General features: G+C 42.1%; 1 protein-coding gene across 4 annotated transcripts in view; it reads right to left on the reverse strand.

Moving 5' to 3' along the window:
- Positions 1-5,247: 5,247 nt before the first annotated feature.
- KHDRBS3 (KH RNA binding domain containing, signal transduction associated 3) overlaps positions 5,248-20,465 on the reverse strand; it is a 127,612-nt gene continuing 112,394 nt past the window's right edge. For 3 of the 4 annotated variants that reach the window (XM_066579065.1, XM_066579066.1, XM_066579062.1), the window contains one exon: positions 5,248-5,407. The gene's annotated coding sequence lies outside the window, so the exon portion shown is untranslated. Of the gene's footprint in view, positions 5,408-15,061; positions 15,402-20,465 lie in introns of those variants that run through there. The other variant, XM_066579064.1, reaches the window with a different exon arrangement.

Here is a 20,465-nt window from a genome sequence, read left to right on the forward strand (position 1 = left end):
CTCCCCAATCAATGGCACAAGGTGCTCTGCAGTTTCCACGTCGGTTATTCCCAATGGTGCCATTTGTCCACTCATGATACACTTTTACCACATCAGCATGCGAACAGTTCACACACTGCACTTTTTCAGAAATACCGCCACCCTCGGCCTAAAAAGCCAATACTGTGCCCTTGACAACAATGAGTGATATGTGAGCAAATGGCCTGACGCACACCTTATATATCCACCAAGCCAGCCCAAGACACGTCACTCCCTTCATGGCTACGTGCTGCCAACATTGAAAGTAGCACGTGGTCATAATAATGTGACTTGACTGCGTGTGTGTGTGTGTGTGTGTGTGTGTGTATACATATATATATATATATATATATATAAAGTCAAAGATATTTATAACAAAATACAGCCCACTTCACTATCCAATTGGCCTCAAGATGTTTTATATCCAATCACAAACCTTTATAAATCATACATATATACACCTGCTATAAGCATCTACATAAATCCCCAGCATTAAATGCTCAGGAGTATGTTGCAAGGAAGGGTGGCACCATATTGGCAAGGGTGGCACACCTGTCACATGACCTATTATATGACTGCACACCATAAGAAAACTTTATTGTCATCTTGGTACTCCATGAGCATGTACTAATGCATGTCCCTGGCAAAATCTCCATTTCAGCGGCCATATTGGTATACCAACGCTGGCAGAAAAAGAATTGAGGCCTCACCTGCTGCCAAACCGATGCTCCAAAAGAGGAGCACCCCCCCCCCCCCCCCGGCAGCCAAGAAACCCAGGGCTGACTGGGTACAAACCTGTGGTCCAGGTTATGTAGAAAAAATCATGGAAAATTAAAATAAGTAACATCAGTCATATCGGATCACCCCAAGCATGTGCATTTATCTATAGGATAGATGATAAAAGCCTGAGACCCCATTGATCCCAAGAATGGGTGTCCAATGTCTTGCAGCGAGCCAGCAGTGAGGAGGAGAGACATGGGACCCCCATTCCTGGGATTGGGTCTCATTTGGCCCATCCCGATAATATACACCTACGCCTGCTCAAATTTGATTTAAGTTTCCATCTGGCCCACAGAGGTGCCGCCAGATGTGACTAATGTTTTAAGAGGTGCAACCCTCTTACTGCATTTGTAGGAATTAGGTGCAAAATTTACTTAAACCAGCAGTAGAAACGCCAGTCTTTGGATATAAGTCCCGTTGTATGGTAATGGACAGGGCCGCACAGTGATGCAGCAAATTCTGTGACCACACAGTGACTTTAAACAACCCTGCAGTTTTAGGACAAAATTCTGTCCTGGGACCGGAGGGGTAGGTCATATTTATTACCTGCCATCTCTCTGATCTGCCGATTCTGCTCATCTGTCCAAGATAACTGCTGCAATTTGCTATCTAGCTGATTACACTGCACTCTGATCATGTGAACAGCGCTGGCCAATCACTGACAGCACTACCAATGCACTATGGGCATTAGGTAGTCTTAAAATTGGATTGGCCATCTTGAACAGCCAAAAACATGACCAGCAGATCGAATAGGTGGCAGAAACCATCAACTACAAGTAATATATCACCTCCCTGTCTGTTCCCAGGGTGGAATTTTGCTCCAAAGCCAGAGGGTCGATTTAAACGTTTCCCTTTGAGCAAAGGACAGACACAAGTCATTTTGTGACCACTGTGTAAAGTCCTACTATGTCGTAGTTCTTACAATGGTCACCAGGTTACTTTCAACTTTTGTTATGGTGAAATTTTGAAACTTTGTCAAGGCAGTCTCGTAAACTCACCACAACTTGTGGCTGATGCTGCGCAAAACAAACTTTGTCAGTGTTGCCGGTAGTTTGAAGTACTTAATTCTTTTCTGCCACCAAGTGGCCATCAGACTGGATGATCCTTCATGCAAGACTTCTATAAAGGTACGTAAACTCAGATGTTATGAGTCAGTAAAACATCTATAATCTCTTCTGTAAAACAGTCACAATGTCTGTTACAACACTCCTAAGGGGACTATTTCACACCTGCACTACTCATCCAGTATAAGAAGCCCTGTTTTCTGTGGAGGTGGTATCTTTTCTCCTCCAGCCCCTCGAAGGGCCGCCTTGGCTGTTGAGGGGATTTTTCATGGAACAGCTTTTCACCACATTTTTGTGCATTGGCCATTTATATGGTTTAAACTGTTTATATGTTTTTATTGTCATTTTTGACTCTATGTAAGTATCTGTGACTTTAAGTGGAGGCGGAAGCACAGTGATGGGGTCTCATGAGGAACAGGAAGTGAGTCAGTCGGACAGCAACACTGTATGAGGTATAAGGAAGCTCCCTTGTGTAATGTGAGGGAAAGATTACAGAACCATGGACACATAAGACTGCATCCTTTGGAAGAGATCTGATATTCAGCAAGGCAAGTTTGGTGGGTTCCATCCAGGGACTTACCTCATTGTGCTCCTCTCCTGCACACCGTCTGGATGGACAGTAATGGTGGTTCCTGCCCTTTCGAGTGCAGGTCCTGAAGAGACTTAGAACATGGACTGAGAGTATTATGCCTGGCAAACCAGGCTACCTTGAGGACATTACTATGGCCCAAAGGGCAATGAGGCATTCAGACCACAGAGAGCAGAGGACTTATCTTGTTATAATACTCCCCGTAAACAGGTTTTGTTGTTTGAACAGTTTTGTTACTCCAGTTTAATAAAGTTACTGAGCATTTAAAATGTCTGTCTCAGACTATACCTCTTTCGGACATTGCCTGCGGGTCCCTGCCCTATCAAGGGCACAGTTTGTGGTCAGGAAATAGCCAAAGCCCATGTGGCCTGACCCCAGGCATGAGGGTCTACTGCCCCTCCACCTATTTCTATGGAGCAGATGATGCTAGTTACTCTAAAAGATCTTGGCCTAGCATGTGCAGATCCTTCTCCAGCCGCAAGTCCACACCATTCCATTCATTTCAATGGCACTGCCAGAGAGCCGAATGCTTGAACTCATCCATCTCCAGCAGTCCCATTGAACTGAATGGTATACTGCCCGAGCACGCGCTGTTCAATATTAGTAATATAGAGGAACACAGGATACCCATTATGCCAACTTGATATACCCATACCAATCCCCTGTGATAGGTGGTAACCTGCTATAATAGCAATACCCCCTTTAAGTCCCTGTCTCTTTAGTCCAGTGCTTATCAAACATTTACTATTATCCTTATGCCTCATCCTCACCAGTGTTGAAAACGTATCTAGATTAAGCTTCTGTTTCGTGAACACAGTAAGAGAATTAATCAATCGGAGAACAGACCACCAAAATTCAACAACTGGTGGGCACCTCACAGCTTCAGAATATATACAGTCAAATATGAAAACCAAGCAACTCTTTCTGGCTCTGCTTCAAAATTCATAGAGTGATTGAACTCATTTCAACACTGGGATAGGGTCATTATTAAGCAGCTTGATAAAAATTATAGTCCAGTGTCAAAACACACTGAGGTTTATGGAATAAAAATTAATCTTTCTGGGGAATCCTGAGCAGCAGTAAGTTGTCTTATCTTTTCTATTGGACTGTATATACAAGGTGAGGCAGAAGTCTGGACATAACCGTATCACTGCTGTAATAATCAGAAAATGGACTTCAATGTGTGGAAGTATTAATTGGGAAGGAGGCTGCATTTTTTTTTTGAGGAGAGGTTTTCAGTGGCCATTTTGAACTCCGCCCTATTGAATTCAGCTTAGGTTTTTCAAATCGGAAGGGGCTTATGTGATACATCAGTCTTGTTTAGAATTGATTTGGAAACACACTTGAAGTGTCAGTTGTGTCTTATCTTTACTTGTTTAGGAGTTAAGCAAGGGCAAAGTTTCCCAAAGTGCTTTACATGACATGTTTGATATGTCCACCATTCTGTCAGATGCACATAGTTAGAGGTTTAATCCGGTCTTTGTGAACACATTGAAGAACTGAAGGTGAGGTTTCTTCACAACGCTGCAGGATTCACTGTTTCAGTTGAACCATATTGAGTGTGGGTTTCTTTTACATACACAAGGGAATTTAAATGGCTCCTTGGTGGTCATGCTACAGGACTTCAATGCCCAACCCAGTGCCCAGGAATTGCACATAGAGCCACAGCAAAGTGCGGAGGTGCTCAATCCTGTTAAAAGTTATGTGGGAACTGACTGCTGTCATTGAGCACACATGGGAATATATGGTAGTATCCTGTAATATCTGGAGGTACTTCTTACCTGTAAGTGATCCATCAAGAAAAAAGGCCCTGGCTGTAGGACCCAATTTACCAACTCTGTCCTCTCTTAACACCTAAATAAGCAAAGATGGGGCAAAACTTAAACTTTCAGTGTGTTTACATCTGTTCTAGTCAAGATTGATATATCACATGACCTTCTTCTCATTTGAAAACCCTAAGCTGAATTCAATACGGTGGAGTTCAAAATGGCCAAAGAAATAATCACCAAAAAATGCAGCCTTCCTCCCCATTAATGCTTTTATACATTAGAAGCCAAGTTCTTCTTTGGCACACCAGGTAAGTGGGTAAATGCAGACTTTTGCCTCACCCTGTATGTAGGCTTCATAGTAACCACCTAGACAGATCATTGACACCAACACCACTGACTTCAAGCTTGAAGGTCCCATATCAATGACCTATTAGCACAGTCTAGAGTTGTGCCAAGTTTATACCATTCACCAAGGAGAGAGCACATCCACTCATTTCTTGTCCTTGCTTTCATCTTTCGGATACAGATTGGGTTTGACACTCACCACATACAGCTAATAGTGCCCGTCTCCCCTAATGCAGGTATCACACAGTATTGCCCCAATGTAAACCTTAGTTGTCTCATTTTAGGAGGAGAAAACAAATATCAGAACAGGAAAAATATTTTTGGGAGTTTCAAAATTAATTAACTATAATAACGAACATCTTTATTCCCTCGGTCTTTGATTTCAACATGGCTTCTTGACAGGTTTTCAGTTGAGTTACATTTGAGATGTACCTATTGCATGACTCTTTTTTGAAAACCCCTGTATATCACTTCTATAAGCGAAACACTAAGATTCTTTGGTGTTTGATCTGTGTCTTAATACATTAAGACAAGTTACCTTATTCCTTCAGACTCGGGATGAGTAGATCTACATGAAATGGAAAAATCAACCGAAACACAAATGTTTTCGTTTCCCAAACGGAAACATATAGAAGCAAAATAAATTTATTGGTTTTTAGAACACAAACCACTTGTAGACGTTTATCATTGATAAGTTACTGTTTGAAAAATCTTTTCTACAGGAAAGAAAATAGTAAGAATAAAAGAATGCGGCATCGTTCCCAAGCAATGTAGTCTGTAGGCACGTTGGTGAATACTGAGCAGCTCTGCAGCCATCTGAGCAGTATGTAGAATGAGGAGACCTGAAAGAGAAACAACATGGTAGACGATTACGAGGAAAAGACAACGTAATAAAGGATTGAAAACACTGAAATTTAAGGTTTGCTTAAATACGGATTTAGCAAAAGGTTGACACTTAAAAGGTGTTATCATGAGGCTTTGTCATTAATAGTAAAAGCCCTGGACAAGTCATCAATAGTTGATCGGTGGTGGACCGCTGTCAGCACTGTCAACATTTCAGCAGCCCGATTTGGTACTACAGGCACAGTTCCCATTGAATTTAATGGGAGCTGTGCCTGTAGGACAAAACCAGACTACTTCAACATGGATAGTGGTATCTGCTTCCTGGACTGTCCACATTCACAGAGGACCACCACCGATTTACTATTGATAAATCACTTCCAGTATAGGTCATCAATAGTTGAAGTCCCAAACAACCCCTTAAATGCAGTGTTAGACAATTTTAGATTGGTACATAACACAAGGGCCGTTGAAAAACTCAAGTTGCAAGCAAAGTTTATATTCATTTCAATGGGTATTTGGCCTACAATACCAAGCCTGGCCACTACAATAAGAACAGGGACATCTGCTTCTTGCAAAATTCAGTTCAGCACACCAGTTAACAGCCGATTGGCAAGGAGCCCAGGCAACAGACCCCAACCAATCTACTGTTGATTACTTATCCTGAGGATAGGCCAACAATAGTTTACAAGACAATCCCTTTGAAGTTTGAAACCCAGTACTCAATGCATTAACGGGATTGTACCACAATTGATTTTTATCACCTATCCATAGGACGGGTAATAAAAATTTGATTGGTGGGGGTTTCACCGCTGAGACCCCTAACCTATTCTGAGAGTGGGGCTCATGCTCCCTTCTTCACCTCACCGAAGGCCTGCTGTAGACACCTGAATTGATGTGGAAATTAAAAGGAGTGGCCATCAAACATGCATGTCACTGCTCCATCCATTTCAACGAGGCTGAAGGGAAATCGCTGAGTACAAGTAGTTGGCCATTTCCGGAAATTCTATTGAAAATGAGTGGAGTGGCACCAAACATGCTCCACCGCACTCCATTCAATCTCCACATCACTGCACTGAGGATGAGAGGGGACATGGGATCCCTATTCTCAGGATCAGTGATTGTCTCAGGGGTGAGACATCCACCAGAGTTTTAACACTGATCCTATGAGTAGGTAATAAAAGTGAAGTGTGGTACAACCCCTTTAATTGTCAAATTAAGGAGTTTTTTCCAGTATCAATGACCTATCCTCAGGAAAATATCAAATATCAGATTAGTTAGGGTCATCAATATCAGATTAGTTGGGGTCTGTTGCTTGGAATTCACACCGATCAGCTGTTGGAAGAGGCAGCTGCACTCGGTTGAACACTATGACCTCGTCACAGACCAGTGGCATGATGTATATTTATCTCGTGGCCTAAGAGCAGCCAAGTCGCATTAAAATAAAGAGAATTGATCGACTATACAAGGTTTCACCACTGTCCCTGGCCTGTAATGAAGAGGCTATGGCGGTTACCCAAATTTCTTCAAACGGGTGATAGGCAAAGCTTCTGTGTGGTGGCCCCCCCACCGATTGGATATTGATGACCGATCTAAAGCATAGGTCAAAGAGTCCCGGAAAACCCCTTTTATGTACATTGATATGTTTGAGGTATTACATTTGTCTCTGCTCCAATACAGTATATACAAATCAGTATCACAGAACCCAAGTCTTAAAGGGGCACTAATCACTAAAAGTAGTTGACAATGCCTTTGTGTTAAAGTGAGACTCCCAGTAATCAGGTGTAATCTCTGGTGTAATTTGTAGTGTACAATTTTCATGCAGCGCCCCAACAGGAAAAAGTAGGCATCACACAATTCTCATTGAAATGAAGGCGCTGTCTGTGTAACACGCCAATGTGCTGGGTCCTCCTGAGAGACATGTAGCCATTCTATGTTCTGGCTAATAGGTTAGGTTCCTAAATGGTGGACTCTCATATTAACCCAGAATTTTCTGGGTTATTTTCCGCTGTTTATTGTCAGATCCAAGTAATACCACGTTTCCCTAAAAATAAGACCTAGCAGTGGTTTTGCTGAAGTACTAAATATAAGGCCTCCCCCGAAAGTAAGACCTAGCTCTATCCCTGCTGAGAGAGTCTGCTGTGATAAGCTCTCCCTGGTGGCCGTAAACTGCAATACCGTCCCTGCTGTACAAGTGGTCCAGGAACTGCTGTGGGTGATCGTTACAGTCTCCAGGCAGTGTGTGGGAGCCAGGTACTTTACAGCCCTTATTTTTTGTGGCCGTGTGTATGAGTCAGGCAACCAGTGTGTCACTTTGATTCTTTAGGGGGTGATCATTACAGTCTCCAGACAGTGTGTACATGGAAATAATGGTAGTAACAAGAAATTCTTGACAGGATTCACAGTTTGTCTGGTTCCGCTGGTCTGTGATGACAACTACTCTACAGTATATAACAGTTCATTTTTTGTTCAACAATGGGAAAATAAGTCATCCCCTGAAAATAAGACCTAGCTCACCTTGGGAGCAACATTAATATAAGACACGGTCTTATTTGTGGGGAAGCAGGGTACATGGTATGGCAATTTACTTCAATAAGGCTGAGCTGCAATACCTAACCCAGCCTGCAGACAGGCATGGCAGAATGCTTGAAGATAGACCCCATTTTGCTCATCTCAGAAATTCATGGAAAGGGAGTCTTTGAGGCTTAAAAATTGATAGCTTATCCTTATGGTTGGCCATCAAACAATGTTCAGTTTGGGCTTGACCTCTTGAAACCCCCACCAACTAGCATAGTGAAGGGGTCACAGCGCCTGTTTGAATGGGACAGAACTGCAATACCTGAAACAGCCACAATGGAGGCGGTGCAGTACTTGCAGGAAAACTACAAACCCCTCTTTGTGCTGACTGGGTGGATTTCAGGAAGTCAAATCCCCACCAAATCACACACTGATGGCGAATTCAGGCGATAGGCTATTGATGTGTAAACCTCTTTAAAGGGGTTGTCCCGCGCCGAAACGGGTTTTTTTTTTTTCCAACCCCCCCCCCCCCCCGTTCGGCGCGAGACAACCCCGATGCAGGGAAGTAAAGAAAGTTTACCGGAGCGCTTACCTTAATCCCCGCGCTCCGGTGACTTCAATACTTACCGCTGAAGATGGCCGCCGGGATCCTCTGTCTTCGTGGACCGCAGCTCTTCTGTGCGGTCCACTGCCGATTCCAGCCTCCTGATTGGCTGGAATCGGCACGTGACGGGGCGGAGCTACACGGAGCCGCTCTCTGGCACGAGCGGCTCCATAGAAGACTGCTGAAGACCCGGACTGCGCAAGCGCGGCTAATTTGGCCATCGGAGGCCAAAAATTAGTCGGCACCATGGAGACGAGGACGCCAGCAACGGAGCAGGTAAGTAAAAAACTTTTGATAACTTCTGTATGGCTCATAATTAATGCACAATGTATATTACAAAGTGCATTATTATGGCCATGCAGAAGTGTATAGACCCACTTGCTGCCTCGGGACAACCCCTTTAAGTCTATAGCTTATAAAAGTATTAATATAAAAAGTAGTAACCACACATTACAATCAATGTTCCTGCTGATACACTAAGTGACATTAGGAAGCAGTCAGGAGTTTTATAGGATGTCCATCACGCCACTGAACACTATGGTCACCATCTCTGGATTCTGAAATCCTTTTACAAGGAGGACTGATTGTATTCTACAGCACAGAACATTTTGAAAATATGGACTTTAAGTGAAGAATTATCATCAATGTCAACTTTTGGAAGCAAAAATAGTTCATATATGGCTTATGCTGTATTTTTTAATCAGTCAATATAGCCCACCAAGTTTGGTGCAGGAATAATCAAACTTAGAGCTTTGTGACACTGGACTTTACAGTGTAAGTTTTATACAATATTAGATATGCACACTGAATGGCCCCTTTATTAGCGTCCCTGACCCTCTCACGATTGGCGCCTCCCTGTATGGAAATTCTCCCCGTGACCCCGGGGCATAAAATCACATGACAAGTTTTCCATGGACCAGTTTCAGTGTGAATCCACATTAGATGAGTAAATCCAGCGATCGGAGTGACTTCCAACAAGGCCGGGTCATTAGTGCTAGACTAGCCGGGAGCCTCACCACCAACCACAGGGGGTTCTGTCATGTAACGGTGTGGAGAGTATACAGAGAATGGTGTGATCGGGAGAAACCATCCAACAAAAGGAGATCCTGTGGAAAGAACTCCTCACTGAAAGGGATTAGAGGAGGAGGATAGCACAAATTACTGTCATTGCACAGTCAAGAGCAGTCAAATATAATACTGGCTCTCCAGCTAATAACTCTCTATTCCTTAGCGCAGATTTGCTATAACAGCAGACAATCACTTCCAGCGCCCTTGTGTAAAAGACAGACAAAACTCCAGAGGACAAGAGTGCAAAAACTGTATCAACAAGCAGTCGAAAAACCTATGAGAAGACAAATCCAGATTTCAGTTGCCTGGTGCTGATGGGAGAATTTGGCACAAGCAGCATTAATCTATGAACCCTTCCTGTCAGGCTGACGGAGGTGCAGGAATGATGCAGGGAATGTTTTCTTGGTGAACCCTGGGTCGTCTGATGCTTGCAGATGGACGTCACGATAAATTGCTGTGGTCTGAAGGCCAAAGGAGGTCCAAAGCGCTCTTAGATGGGCATCCCATTGCAGCTCTGACACTAGTTGCTTAATGTATCCCCTTTACTGATTTTCTAGCCTGAATGATCAGAACTGGTCATGTTACCCTCCAAAAAGCCATTTTCCAAGCTTCTGATGTAGTGTACATCCGTAGAATAATACTTCCAGATAGGGCAAATATATGCTGCCACTAGTGACAAAGCCTTCATTATCTAGCCAGATATGCAGAAGTAGCTGCTGCATCATCAACCATGTGTGGTATATGTAACAGTTGCTTTAGGTGTAATGGGCATGGCGAACAGATTCCATGAGCTCATGAGAAGGGCGGAAGTATGCAGGGCAGTACCGGAAGTGACATAGCCCCTTATACAAAGCAAAGCAGGAAGAATCTACATAAAAACAGAGAGACTGTCCTGTAAAATAAGGATGGAATAAATACTTGGGGTATTACTAATGCTGGGCAGAACGCTATTAAGAACTGAAAAAAAAAACAGGAGTGGGAAAACCCCTTTGACATCATCCTACACAAAAAGCTGTTCTTGGATTGTATTGGTTTCAATTACATTTTAACAGATGAGAAAGTCCTCACTTCATCATTACTTCTAATTCATTAGATATTAATTGACTTCTAGCAATGATGTCACCTTCTGCTCTTCCCAGCCCCCCCTTCCCCATTCCCCAGGCAACTAGATAAGGATATGATTATTTCAACTTGTAATGACTAAGAGTAGAACTCTCTTAGGAGACCACGGATTATGGGATTACGGTCTGGAGACTAGCAAGAATGGGACCCAGACTCATTAGCACTATCCTAAAAACTACATGATGCCCTTCTAAAACAAGAATGTCTAATATGTCCTAGATTTACATGGGGTAATACAAACATATATGGCTACAAAGCTTTTCATCAAGGAGAGATCCAGTGCCTTTAATGTCTGCCAGCCGAAAAGTCTATAAAATGCCTCCAGTACCTAAAAAAATATATATTTTACCTTGAATTTGGCTATACAAAACATTTATTTGACCAGTTTGCGAAAGCTGGAGGGCTGAGAGGGGACATGCACAGCATATTGACCCAGTTAACTGTGCACCAAGGAAACGGCAGAAAGAAAATGTAGATGTTACTTGGCAATCACAACCAATCACAAATCAGCATTTCAAGAAGTTTTCGTCTTGGTGGGTGAACCTTGCGTAATTGTGCAGTGTCCTGTTGCTACCTGGAAACTATAAATCAGGTTGCTACTGACAAATCTATTTTTATTTAGTGTTCCTATGTAGCACTTTGAGTGCATAATGGAGTCCTGGTGTCAATGGGATGCGGGCGTGATGAGCTCATTAATACCAGCCATTCTTATACCCAACAAAATGACAGTCAGATATTAAATGATCCTATTGAAGGGACTTCATCGATAATCAAATGGATAATTTATTAATACTTAGCAATTAGACCTATCTGATATACTATCTGAGGAATACAGCGTTATGAATGCATGCAGAATTCTAAAAAACACCAAATTATATTACCAGTAGTATGTAGGAATGCAAAGGAAAAACACAGTTTCCTTATTAAAAAAAACATTTTTAAAAAATATTCTATTAAAAGATTGCGGTGTATTATATTTGACTTTTGTACACTTGCTTGGGATGACGTTACATCCAGCAGATGTTCTCCTACTGGATCATCTGCTTTCTAATCTGTTGGGACAGTTACGCAACTGCTCCAACATCGATCCATTGAAGTGGGTCATCAAACCTCCCTGTTCAGCCAGCCTTACTTAGGGTTGAGTTCCACATTGGCTCACTTCCATTTAAACATCTCTGGCTTCTGCAGTGTGGTTGCTGGTGATAGCAGTGTTTTCTATTGTGTTGATCTATGCTTCTTATCTATTATTCTTGGGACAGTCCAGTTGTTACACCATTTGACTCTACTGTACATTCTCAAGGTATCTGATCACTGAAACACAGTTAGTATCCAGGAAAGGAGACCACTATAGGTGAAGTTCTGCCATTTAGCTGTAAAGGGATACAGCGACACTCTGGGCCTCCACAAACAAAGATAACTGCACCTGCTTCTCTGACTACCTGATGCACACTGTGCATTAGTAAGTATCATTAGTCTAACACACAACACCTGCTTTGATTGACCAGTGCAGCCCAAATAGTATTCACTGGTTAAGTAGGAACAGCATGTCGTGTCTTAGACCAGTGTTTCTCAACTCCAGTCCTCATTTTTCCCTAACAGGTCATGTTTTCAGGATTTCCTGAGTGTTGCACAGGTGATGTAGTTCTTGTCAGTTCCCCAGACATTGTCATATGTGTTCTCTCTATAGGATATCCTGAAAACATGACCTGTTGGGGGCACTGAAGACTGGAATTGAGAAGCGCTGTCTTAGACTACCAATGCATATTAATTCACAAAGAGCATCAGATAGAGAAAAAGTTTGGTCATCTTGTCCAGGCTAGGAGGGTCACTAAGTTCCGGTACGTAGGGCATTTTTGTATGAGTAGCTAATCAGCTTCTACACAATGTGGGCAAAAGGAGGCTGGATGCAGAATCCCAGCAGCTGTCAGTCTGAGTGAGAGGACCTACAACTATAGTCCGTCGGTTCGGGCAAATAGATTTGCTAAAAGGTATGTCTTTAGGTTTCAAAATTCATTGTTTATATTGGAGCTCGAATCAGCTTACAGATCACAACATGCATTAGATGCAATTGGAAGTCCTCTGTTTATTGGAGTAACAAGCAGACGTATATATACAAAGACATTTGCTGTGAGGCTAGAACACGCCTCACTTGTAATAATTATAATTTATATGTACTCTAACACAAATTGAAACTATTGAGGAGAGTTGCTAAATTCTAGCCAGGTCGAGCATATTTGGGTGAGGCTTGAACTTACACATGCCTTGCTGCTAACATTGTAGAGAAACAGAGAAGTGATGTACAGACAGATGTGTTGTGCCCTACATTGTAGATATGTTGTGCCCTACATTGTAGATATGTTGTACTCCAGTACAATGCTTAGTTGCTTTCACTTTAAGAGTGTTACTGATATGTAGTGTTATGAAGTAAAATTCAGGTGCTCACACCCTCCCGTGAAGTGCTACACAAGCTGTATATACATAATGCAGTATGTTATGTGTTAATAAAAAGGCCGTTCATTGCAGCCATAAACCATGTTTCCATCTGTCACCACACCATCACACCACCACCTTTTATGTAGTGCCCACTTGGAATCATTACAGATGGTGGATCTTTCCATATCTGAAGGTTATAGGTTAGCAGTGTTTGACTGGACAATGTTCTGCCCACTAGGGGAAATGATCCTGAGGGTTCACTATCAACCTATACAGAACTTGTGCATATTTACTCTTAACTACATCATAAACAAAGATGTTGTTAAGATGTAGCCAACAATAACTTGCCACTTAAAAGATTGCTGCAGGAAGCAGGCAGCTCTGTTGATTGTGCAGTGGCCCGAGTTGGTATTGCAGGTTAAGCCCTATTGAACTGAGCTTGCAGTCCAACGCACAGAACAATGTACAGACATGACTACTTCCTGCAGCAAAACAGCTAGAAGTAGGACAACCCCTTTAACACAACAAAAGCCATCGAAAAGGTCAAGTTAAGGTTGCAACTATGCATTTACGAAGTTAAGTGTCAAGCTAACATTTGCTACAGTAGATCTGTATGCTGTAATTGTGCATTCCTCACATATGGACAATGAAGGCTAAGCTATAGATCTGTACATCAACACTACAGCCTACAGTGTCTTCTAGACGGCAAATATGGCCCCTATAATAGAAATCTATAAGCAAAACCTAGGTGATGCAATGTCTTCTAATTTGCTCCTCTCTTCCCAATGACCGCTCCACTAGTTTTCTGGCCATTCTGACCCTGTGTGATTAGTGTTCAGTATCCAGATTGCAGGATTATCAATATGTTCATTATTTTATTGGTTTTTCAATCTTTAGCATTTTATGTAGCGTCTTCAAGTCAATGCTTTCTTCTAGCTCAGTAATCCAGGAATCAAAGTGTTTAATGGTCAATTTATGAAAGAAATAGTTAACAATCTGTAGGACCTCTTGGCGAGTGCTTTTACTGCTTGTTCACACATAGTGGGATTGGTGCAAATTTTTCACAGCAGAAAAACCAAACAAAAATTTGCATCAAAAATGTCAAAATCAACACAATTGGTGCATATTTTGACTCTGATTCGGCTGTGATCCACAGTGGATGCCAACCTGCACATAACGGAGCTTGTCATACCTTTGAATACAGAGCGCTCGCTGCCAGCACCAAGAGGACAGTGCACACCGTCACCCAACCACTTCTGAGCGCCATCTTTCCCCCGGTGACAAGCAGCCCTATTTCACATCACCTGACCAGGGCGTCAATCAGTAGCAGTTGGCTGTGTGCTGCACTCTTAATGCTGGCAAAGAGCACTTAGTATTCAGAGGCGCGAGGAGCGTCATTATGTGCAGCCTGAAATCAGCGACTGGTCCGCAGTTAAATCGATCAAAATCCACATCAATGCTGCAAATTTTTATGCGGAATTGGCACGGATTTTGCTGCGAAAAATCTGTACCATTTCTGCCAAGTGAGAACCTACCCGTACACTTCATTCCTACAGCGTGGCATCTGACAGTATTATGCATTTGCAGTCCAGTTATGATAAGGTGAGTTCACTCCACAAATGAAGGTGTAAGGGACCATAGAGGGAGCTTTAGAATAGCCATGTTGTCTGACTCCTACAGTGAATAGTGTAGTTGCATAATACAGCACCAATTCCAAAAAAACACCAAAAAACTGAGACTGTAAAATGTAAATGCTAAGAAAAAAAGAATGCAAGGATTTGAAATCTCATCTAACTATATTTTATTCACACTAGAACATATAATACATATCAGAGGATATGGGGGGGGGGTGGAGACATTCTTCTATTTCATTGAAAAAAATAACTTATTTAGATATTGTTGGCAGCAACAAAACTCAAAAAAAATTAGGCCAGAGCCATGTCTATCATAGTGTAGCATCCCCTCTCCTTTTACACCAGTCTGTAAACGGGGAAGTGAGGAGACCCACTGCTGGTGTCTTGGGAGAGGAAGGTTGTCCCATTCTTGTCTGATGTAGGATTCTACTTGCTCCACAGTCCCGGTCCCCTTTTCCAGATTTCTTGTTTCATAACACGCCAAATGTTTCCTATTGGTGAAAGGTCCGGTCTGCAGGCGGTCGGTTCACCCCCAGACTCTTCTTCTGGAAGCCATGCTGTTGTGATGGATGCAGTATCTGGTTTAGGATTGTCTTGCTGATATATGCAAGGTCTTCCCTAAAAGAGACATTGTCTGGATGGGTCATATGTTGTTCTGCAGCCTCTATAGACTACTCAGCATTGATCGTGCCTTTCAGGATGTGTGTGCTGCCCATGCCATAGGCACTAATGCACCTCCAGACCATCAGAGAATGAAAAAGTGTGATGGCTTAGTTGTTAGCACTGATACCTTTGTGTTCATTCTTCTCCAGAGTAGGAGAAAAAGAAACAAGTGTGGTGGCTCAGTTAGCACTGCTGCTTTGCAGCGATGCATTTTTGGTTCAAATCTGATGAAGAGCAACATCTGTATGGAGTTTTTCAAAGTCCATGCAAATGTTTTCCTTGATTAAATATGAACTTAGGACCCTAGCACTGCAAGCCAACACTGCTAACCACTGAGTCACATTCACTTAAGATGCTAAATTCTGGTGGCTAAAGTCACTCATTGACTTTAATGAGAATTGGGTCATCCAGATTATTGAAATAACCAGGTCGGGAGTAATTGGACCAATGTTTCCAAAAATAGTCGCTTATCATTGCAAAAATGTGGCAGAATTAAACCAATTCTACAAAAAAACAAGTTGTGTTTCAGTTAGAAGGGAAATCTAGAATGGCGTAAGTATATTTTCATAGTTCTGTATTGAAATTATTGCAAATTCTGTTGGAACGTACACACTTGGTAAAACATTTTAATTACAAATAACTGCTATCAAAAAGGTAGAAAGGGGATGAAGTTGAAAGGCCTCGAAGCTGCACAGGTAATTTACTTGGCATTCTGATAATATATGCACACATCCAATGCAACTCCATGAAAGTATATGACACAAGGTTACTTTCATTCTACATCAAAAGCACACAAGAACCTAACCCTCCCGAAGCAAGATGTGTCTTCATGAGGTCTCATTAAACCACATCATAGCCGGGAAAATCAAATTAAGCCAGCAAAAATATCTACATGTATATATTAGGAAGTGACACTAGAACTTTTCCCATCACATTTTCCCCTGGTTAAACTTTAGAATTATTTTACAAAAAACACATTACGGATAGAGCTGGTTGAAGGTCATAAAATGATGAAAAAAGTTAGAATAATTTTACACAGCGTATATTATACTAGGACTAAAGCTGGATTTTTAGCAGGAAATATAAAAACGGATGGACTACCCTTAGGACATGCCAACAATAGGAGGCTGGGGGGGTCCTGATTCTCAGAAACTCTTACCAAATCAGGTGATTGAAGGGGTTGCGGTGCTCAAACAAATGCCATATCCCCTTCATTATTTTCCAGTCACAGCTCTCTATTTTTAGTAGTGGCCACGCTAGAACAGAGCTGTGCCTGGCAAACGACGAAGGAAGCATGGCCACTGTCCAGTCAACTGATAGGAAAATCAAGATCTCCAATGACCTACCAGATATTAATGATAGGCCAACAATTTCGTAATCCCCGATAATACCTTTAAGTTTTCAATTGCTCTTACTGCCATTAACCTTATAGACAAAGGAGAGTCAAAAATTATCCACTGGCTGCAGAATTTACTTTAATCAAAAGACAAAATACATTTATTAACATAATCCCCCTGCTTTGTCCATCTGTCAACAAGCTTTCAAATTCCCTCATTAAAAAAAAAAATGTTTTAGACTGAGCTGCAAGCCATGAATGCACCAATGTCTTCATCAGACATGAATGGGCTTTTATCAAGGAACCAAACAGGTGATAGTCAAATGAGGATCAGGAGGTCACATAAGTAGCCTTGGTGACTGGAAGACACAAAAGGCCCTGATGACCCATATGGCTGAAAAAGACAGGCAGTTTGAAAGGAGAGAGCGTCTTCCCTTCCCCAGTGGGACCTGGTCCTAAAGCAGATGACAGCCATACGGACTTGAAAGGACAGAACAAGCTGCTGTATGTATAAGACTAGTCCAACTAGACAATAGTGTGCACACACTTGGGACACTATGATGGATGGATGTGACTAAGGGAGTACCTCCCTAAAGAGAGATTGTGATATGGAGATGGAGACCACACATCATTTTTAGTTTGTTGAGGGAAGTCTGTAGGTATAGCCTAGGTATGTGTAAGATAGTTAGAAATTAAGGTTATGTACTACCTACCCTACCTTGTCTCGTTTGGGTATAATGTGATAGGAAACAAGCATTTCAACTTGTGGCATTATGTGCCAGCAAAAGTACGTGAGATAAGTGTACTAAAGATGTCTGTTCGCAGTTAAGACGCATTGAGTCCAAAGTGACACAGGACTCCTAAATTCACGATTATGGCACCAACGGTGTGCAAGGCCACGATGTTACCATACCACAGACCTTCGAGAATGTAATATGGAGTACAAGAGCTCTCACTGGCAGCTTCACCTCTTATTGGCCAATTCCAATCAACTTCAAATGATTGTCTAGAGTACCACTCTTTCCCAAATTGGTACAGTGGGTCCCAGAAATGCCCTGGTCTCCAGACATGCATGACACCCTACAGAATTGATCTGTTTGTCTGGAATGCCATTTTTAGTGTAATGGTATTTGGGAGTTTCACGCTATAGTCTTTTCCTAGCTACATCTCACTTACACCTTTAAATAATGAAGAGATGTCTCAGTTTTCTTATTTAGCATAGATTGCCAAGGAAATAAGATGAGTTATTTATTATTTTCCGCAATACTGAAAACAAACCCTAATAGAAGGGCTTTTTGGCTTTGAACTTAGAAAGGTCTAAGTAGTGAGCTGAAGCATTTAATAGAAGACGCCAAAAGCTTTGCTAACATTACTACTGCTGCCTTAATGGAAAATGTGATAGAAATGTCATCAGCATAGTACAAAATAATGGCAGCAGCCAGATGGCCTCGTGGGAAATTTGGAGATATATTTGCAAAACTGAATTTATAAAAAGTCTCCTTACTCTTTGTCCCTGGCGATTTGCGGCATATACTTGAAATGGAACTTTAATCTGTGAGATGGACATAAACCATAAATATATTTACTGCATTTCGTAGATGGGTTGAGTGGCTTAACAATATGTTTTTTGAGAAATGGAAAAACTAACACCGTGGACTAAGGACACACAGCAGAACCTAGAGTCCAGAGCCTGTACAGAAGCACTTAGAGTCCCTGTAGCTCCATAATATGGAGACGCATGTGACACTGGGTAGATTGCCACCATATTGCACCATAGTACTAAGATATTAAAGGGGTTGTCTCGCGGCCAACATCAAAATTTTACTTTGGCCCATTCCCCCTGTCCCCCCCCCCCACAGGCATAAAATAGCATTTTAAAGCGGTTTTTAAACCGCTTGCTACTCGCCGATGTGATGAAAGATGAACTTATAAAATTCTTCTCCCAAGATGGCCGCCGGTCCTTTCTCAGGGATGCACTGCGGTTTTCTCCCATGGTGCACCGCGGGTCTTCTCCCATGGTGCACCATGGGCTCTGTGCGTTCCATTGCTGATTCCAGCCTCCTGATTGGTTGGCATCGGCACACGTGATGGGGCGGAGCTACGCGATGATGCGTAGAAGGGGCGGAGCCAGAAAGCCGCTCGTGCCCGGACCGTCCAGAAGGGAGAAGACCCTTCTGCGCAAGCGTGTCTAAAAAAGCAAGAAGACCCCGAAATTAGACGGAGCCATGGAGACGGGGACGCCAGCAACGGAGCAGGTAAGTGAATAACTTCTGTATGGCTCATATTTAATGCACGATGTACATTACAAAGTGCATTAATATGGCCATACGGAAGTGTATAACCCCACTTGCTTTCGTGAGACAACCCCTTTAAGATAAAGTTATGCGATGAAGTAAATACACCCCACATTTTTTTTTTTGGTTGAAGAAAAAAATTAAGGTTTTGGTTGAAATTTATGGTATCCCCATGCCAATATTGGAAGAAAAAAAAAGAAGTTCTCTGAAGCCTTGAGAAAGAAGGTTATAGATTATTTTTGGAGTTTCAATAATTTGGATGTGTCATTCTACTGGGCAGAAGATAAGTAGAAAAATTTTCAAGCAAATGCCAACTAGCCCTGACAAGGCTGTCCTAGGAACAGATGGCAAGATCCTGAAAGTAGTTTCTCAGAGCCCTAAAATTTAATCAAAGGATTTATAGATGGCTCTCTATTTACACATGGTGAGTTTATCATAAAAATGATGATGCACAAATTAGGTGCTAACAAGAAGAGACTGTTCTTGTGCAGACATACACCAGGTTTTCAGGTACAATGTGCTCTAGATAGATATGTGAAACCTACAGCTTTTGACCTCAGCATCATTAAATGGGCCTCTATCCAGAGTGTATCAGACATATCCTCTTTCTTCACCCAATTTTGTAAAACTCAACATGGAGAAAACAGAGTTTGTTATGTTACCCCCATCTCACTCAACCCCCCAAACAGACCTATTAACCACACGTGCTCCACACGTTGCACTGTCTGCCCCTTCAAGATAACCTTTGATTATGTCCAGTCCCTCAAATTTTACATCCAAACCCTTAAAACTGCTCATCACTCAAATATAATCTTTAGGATATGATCATTTCTCAACCTCAAGTCAACAAAAATGCCAATACATGCCCTCATCATCTCCTGCCTAGATTAAGGCCCTTTTAGATGAGCTGATCCTCGTATGAATGAGTATGTGACGTCCCCGCCAACTCATTCAGTCTCTTCAGACAGGCAGATCATCATTCTTGTTCAACGTTTCACATTCCTATGGGTGAGTGTTTAAACGCAAGGAGAAGTGAACAATGTCAATGGATATTTTTAACCCTGCTGAAACTGAATGACGAACGAAAAGTGCATGATTCGAACAATTCTCATTCGTCGTTTGGGTTGTTTGTTTTTGTTTAAACGATCATTTGGTCTTCTTTTGCTCATTTGAAGGAATTTTTTTTTAACAATAACCGTTATGTTTAAAACACAGCATGACGCACCATCCTCCCTTGTGACCTCCCATCCAACACTCTTGCGTCCCTCCAATCCATTCTCAAATCTGCTGCCTGCCTAATTAACCTCTCCCCTGTTACTATTCTGTCAATCCTTTCACTGGCTACCCACTGCCCAGAGAATTCAAATTATCAATGACATACAAGGTTGC

Source organism: Eleutherodactylus coqui, chromosome 9, assembly GCF_035609145.1.
Source record: "Eleutherodactylus coqui strain aEleCoq1 chromosome 9, aEleCoq1.hap1, whole genome shotgun sequence".
NCBI classification, from domain to species: Eukaryota; Metazoa; Chordata; class Amphibia; order Anura; family Eleutherodactylidae; genus Eleutherodactylus; species Eleutherodactylus coqui.